Below are 6,094 nucleotides of genomic sequence, written 5' to 3' on the forward strand. Positions count from 1 at the left end.
AAGAAGAAGCGGCGGACGGGCAGTGGGAGATCAGAGACGGCAGGGCGGCGGTGCGGTGATGAAGAAGAAGCGGTTGGGCAGTGGCGGGATCACAGATGGCAGGGCGGCAGTAGTGCGGTGGTGCGACGGTAAGAAGGTTTAGTACCATTTGGTTGAAGGGACACAACCTTTTAAGGATTGTGTATGTTCAAAACATTGTATCTATTGGCAATAGAAAAGACACAACCATTTGTATACGTAACTAATCATAATTGCTACGTACAATACGTATAAATAAGTCATTGTCCACTATTTCAGAAAAAGAAGTACTAAGTGTACAATTTACTCAACCATTAAGAGATTTTCTTTGTTCAAGAGAGTTGAGAATTTCTTACTATTGCTAATTAAGAAATTCTTAAGTTTTATTGTATCCTGGAAGAGTATTGTCATCAACCCTATAGCAACTAAGTGTGAGGACAAATATTTCTCTAAAAATGTTGGATATATGGTATGAGAAGATGACAAAATCTTATATATATGGAGCAACCAAAAAGCTATGTGCTACCCGGAAATGAAAAGAAAGTTTTCAAATTAATTAAGTCTTTGTATGGGTTAAAACAAGCGCCTAAACAATGGTATGAGAAGTTTGATTCAGTGGTGTTATCAAATGGTTTCTCACATAATAGTCCGGATAAATGTATTTACTCAAAATTTACTAAAGATTATGGAGTAATCATTTGCTTATATGTTGATGATATGTTAATCATCGGAACAAATTTAGAAGGAATTCGTATAACAAAGGAGTATCTAACTTCTAAATTCAAGATGAAAGATTTGAATGAAGTTGATACAATATTAGGCATAAAGGTGCATAAGAATGAAGTTGGCTTTACTTTAAGTCAATCTCATTATATCAAAAAGGTATTGAAAAAGTTTGATCATCTTACAATTAAAGAATCCAATACGCCGTATGATCCTAATCTTAAATTAGAAGGAAACATGGGAAGACCTATAGCACAATTAGAATATGCTAGCGCTATAGAAAGTTTAATGTATGCAATGCATTGTACTAGACCTGATATAGCATTTGCTGTGTGCAAATTATCAAGGTTTACAGGAAAGTCTAGCAATCAACATTGGAAAGCTATAACAAGAGTTCTTGGTTATCTCATGAAAACCATAAACTTGGGATTACATTATAGTGATTATCTCGCAGTTTTAGAAGGTTATTCCGACACAAGTTGGATTACAAATCTTAGTGACAACAAATCCACTTCAGGATGGATTTTTACCATAGGTGGTGGAGCAATAAGTTGGGCCTTAAAGAAACAAACATGTATTACACATTCTACTATGGAGGCTGAGTTTGTAGCTTTATCAGCCGCAGGTAAAGAAGCGGAATGGTTAAGAAATCTGTTATATGATATAAAGCTATGGCCACAGCAAACGACAGCCATTTCAATCTTCTGTGACAGTGAATCAACCATGTCTCGAGCATATAATAAGGTTTATAATGGAAAGTCTAGATATATAAGTTTGAGACATGAGTTTGTGAAGCAACTAATAGATGATGGTGTAATTACCATTACTTATGTAAGATCTCAAGGAAATTTAGCAGACCCTTTAACTAAAGGTTTGTCAAGGGATAAAATCAAAGAAACTACTGCTAAAATGGGATTAAAACCTATTATTGCTAAATGATGGGAACCCAACCTTATTCTAGTAGACCACTAGTTTCAAGGTTTAATGGGTAATAACAAGTTATTTAACAATTGGAGCACTAAGGTATATGATTTAGTGCTATTTACAATAAATTAGGAGGGTGAGTTTAAACTCTTAATGGAATGATAATATTATCTATCAAAAGATTCCACCTATATGAATATAAGAGTAGTGCCGCTCTAATCGATAATTTTAGAGGTTTTATTCTCGTAAATATTCATGAAACCAAGATGAGCACAAGGCCATATAAGTGCTTAAAATTGTAAACTCTTAAACTTGGAGGGTATAAGTAATGTGTGTGATTTTTGGTACTAGCATATGGAGTATAGGTTTAATCGATTAGACACCTATTACTTCGTTAGAACTTTAAAATTTACACTAAAAGAATGTTTAATCTTAGTGAGACACATTCTTTATGCATATACTTGTATGACATTTAAATTTTGTAAATAGTGGGGGATTGAAGGGTATTTACAAATTTGATTAATTAATATTATTAATATTATTGATATTATTATTAATATTATTAATATTAATAAACGGTTACTAACCGTTTAGTACCATTTGGTTGAAGGGACACAACATTTTAAGGATTGTGTATGTTCAAAACATTGTGTCTATTGGCTAAAGGGACACAACTCTTTAAGACTTGTGTATGTTTAAAACATTATATCTATTGACAATAGAAAAGACACAACCATTTGTATACGTAACTAATCATAATTGCTACGTGCAATACGTATAAATAAGTCATTGTCCACTATTTCAGAAAAAGAAGTACTAAGTGTACAATTTACTTAACCATTAAGAGATTTTCTTTGATCAAGAGAGTTGAGAATTTCTTACTATTGCTAATTAAGAAATTCTTAGGTTTCATTGTATCTTGGGAGAGTATTGTCATCAACCCTATAACAACTAAGTGTGGGGACAAATATCTCTCTAAAAAAAGCGATCTAATCGTGCCATGAAACCACTACACAAATATAATATTTTTTGTCATCTTCTCATACCATATATCCAACAGCGGCAGCATATCAAAAACAAAAATTAAATAAAAAAATTTAAATTAAACAATTACACATTCACACCATCAATAACTCTAATTTAGAACAAAAAAACAAAAAAAAAAAACAGTAACTCAATAAAAAAAACAACAACTCAATAATTAGATTTTAGTAATTCAAAATCAGTAAAATAAATAAAATAAACAAACATAAATTAAAGTAAACATAAATTTTAACAGTGCATAAGCATAATTATAAACATTATTCGGTTTTAAAGTTATACAAAAACATAAACTCAAAAGCATAAAAATTAGGATTTTTTACTTAAATAAATTGTATGGGAGTCAAAATTACCTGATTCCCCTGAAACAAATTCTGCAATATGAATCCCCTCTTGGTATTATTATATAAATCGTCCTATGCTGCATAGGGTTACATAAAACGTGAATCATCTCAGCCTAGGACGATTTATGCATGAACATGTTAGGCAAATCAAACGTAAATCGTGGCAGGTCTCCAAGGTTAGAAGAAGAGCATAAATCGTCCCAGGGTAGTAGGTTTCACGTGTTAATGGGCTAACTCTCACTGGGCTGCCATGATTTATGCATTATTGGAACCCTATTCAGCCTGGTACGATTTATGTTTGTGTTCGTAACACTAACTGGGCTGGGACGATTTATGCCCAAGTTGTAAGAACCATAGAAGTCAGAACCGAACCGGTGATCGAACCGTTCACATAACCGGATTAATGGTTCAACCGGAAAGTAACCAGTTGAACCGATTGACCCGATCCTATGTAATTAAAAAATAAAATATATAAAAAATTTTAAAATTAAAATTTAAAATATATATTTTCACTATTAACCCAACTTCAACATTTTTAAAAAAAATTGAAACTCAAGCGGTTCGATCGAACCGGTCTCACCGAGTGATATCGATTTAAACCAATTCACTCACCATTTTGACCGGAGAGGAAGTTTGGGGGGAGAAGTGTTTCGGGCGTGGGGACCAGCCCGCGGCGGAGGTGCAACTGCTGGTGGGCAGAGGCGCCTGAGTGGCGCAGGTGGTGGTGGCAGTGGGCCGCCGGTGACCGGCTGGTGGAGGAAGTAATCTGTCCGGTGGTGATAATGGCCGCGAACCAAGGAGATATGTACCGCCTGAACGGCATTGCGCATGTTGCCGGATTTATTGATCAAAAGGTATGTTTTTGAATTTTGTAATGTTGTTGAGTCGAGGCCATGAGTATGTTAAGTACATTGATATGTTGGATGATATAGTATGTTGGATGATATTGTATAGGGTGAATATGCATCTTAGAATATTTTTTGATTAAGACGTTGCCCGATACCATGTTTAGTGATTTAGTTAGTTTTTGGTTTAGTATAAGACGTTAGAAATCAGGGTTCTTAGTAGATTATGGAATTCGCTCATGATAGGGGGATGGTTCTGATGGCAGAATCCCCAAAAATTCGCTGTTGTTACTATTGTTAGCAGGATCAGACCGGACCGGAGTGAATTGGTTTAAATCGATATCACTCGGTGAGACCGGTTCGATCAAACCGCTTGAGTTTCAATTTTTTTTAAAAATGTTGAAGTTGGGTTAATAGTGAAAATATGTATTTTAAATTTTAATTTTTAAATTTTTTATATATTTTATTTTTTAATTACATAGGATTGAGTCAATCGATTCAACTGGTTACCTGCCGGTTGAACTATTAACCCGGTTACGTGAACGGTTCGATCACCGGTTCGGTTTTGACTTCTATGGTTCTTACAACTTGGGCATAAATCGTCCCAGGCTGAATAGGATCCCAATAATGCATAAATCGTGGCAGCCCAGTGAGAGTTAGCCCATTAACACGTAAAACCTACCACCCTGGAACGATTTATGCTCTTCTTCTAACCCTGGAGACCCTGTCACGATTTACGTTTGATTTGCCTAACATGTTCATGCATAAATCGTCCTAGGTTAAGATGATTCACGTTTTATATAACTCTATGCAGCCTAGGACGATTTATATAATAATACTAAGAGGGGATTCACGTTGCAGAATCCGTTTCAGGGGAATCAGGTAATTTTGACTCCCATACAATTTATTTAAGTAAAAAACCCTAAAAATTAATAGCAGAAAAAAGACTGAACAAATGAGGGAGGAACGATAAGACAGAAATAGAGACGAGGTTGGAATGAAACTCAACTGTCAGCGAGGGAGGAACGGCGAGATAGAGACAGAAATAAGGAAAGAACGGCGAGACAGAGACAAGAATGGAATTCAAATTGATCCCACCTCGATCTACAAGTCCACGACTACGACGACAGCATAAAGAGAGTAGAAGACGGCCACGAGTTTCGATCTGTAAGTCCAAAGATGACGGCGTGGAGGAGAAGAGGATCAATAGCTAAGAGTTTTGAGTTGATCCTTTGTCTATCATTGCCAGCGATGACGGTACCGTTTGGCTGATGAAAAAAGTTCGACAACGGCGACGGCAGAAGAGTTGATTGAGAGATCAAGAGAGAGATAGTAAGATAGAATTTTCGTGTAAGAGAAGGAGAAAACTGAAAAAACTATGCTTTTTGCCTTTTATATGATGATTTTTTTTAATTAAAACTCTGAAAAACAGTTAAAAAAACGACGATTCTATCAGCTTGTTAATTTATTGTCGGTTCAATTGATTTTTTTATTGGTTTTTTGTTAAACAATTTTCTGTGTCAACTAAACTGACTAAAAAATTGATTCTCAATTAACTCACTCGAATCAGTCGTTCTAATTCAGTTTCAGAACACTGATGCCATCACACCAATTTATTCCAATATGCACACTTTTCTTTTAAGTGCTATATTCAGCACTCAGTGTTTAGTTAATTTCTACGCATCAAATTTTTCTAAACTTCAAAGTCGATAAAATAATAAAGTAAAGAGTTAAATAGATATAATAAAATATAATTAATTGTCTTTTATATTTTATTATTTTTTATTTTAAAGAATTTGAATTCAATTTTTATATGCTACATAGATTTGAATACAATAGCATATATTTATCGTCTATTTATTAAGACACACTTTTTATAAATATAATATTGGATTATTTTTTGGAATTTTAACCTTTTTATGCTTTTTTTTGTTTTTTTTTTTCTGATACTTTTTCCATCGTCGTTTTACAAAAATTCACACTATATTCATTTTTTCTGTTTCTATTATTTCTGCTCTATTGCTTCAACTCATTTTTTTACTGGCTCTCTCTAACTTTCGTTTCTTTTCCTTTTCCAATCTTTGCATTGTTTCATTTTTTCTTTAAATATAAATTTTTGAACTAATTATTTTGAAACAGTAATTAAATACTAAATTCTGGTTTATTTTATTATTATTATAAAAAATGTTAAAGTCAGTA

This window comes from Arachis ipaensis, chromosome B05, assembly GCF_000816755.2.
Source record: "Arachis ipaensis cultivar K30076 chromosome B05, Araip1.1, whole genome shotgun sequence".
Lineage (NCBI taxonomy): Eukaryota > Viridiplantae > Streptophyta > Magnoliopsida > Fabales > Fabaceae > Arachis > Arachis ipaensis.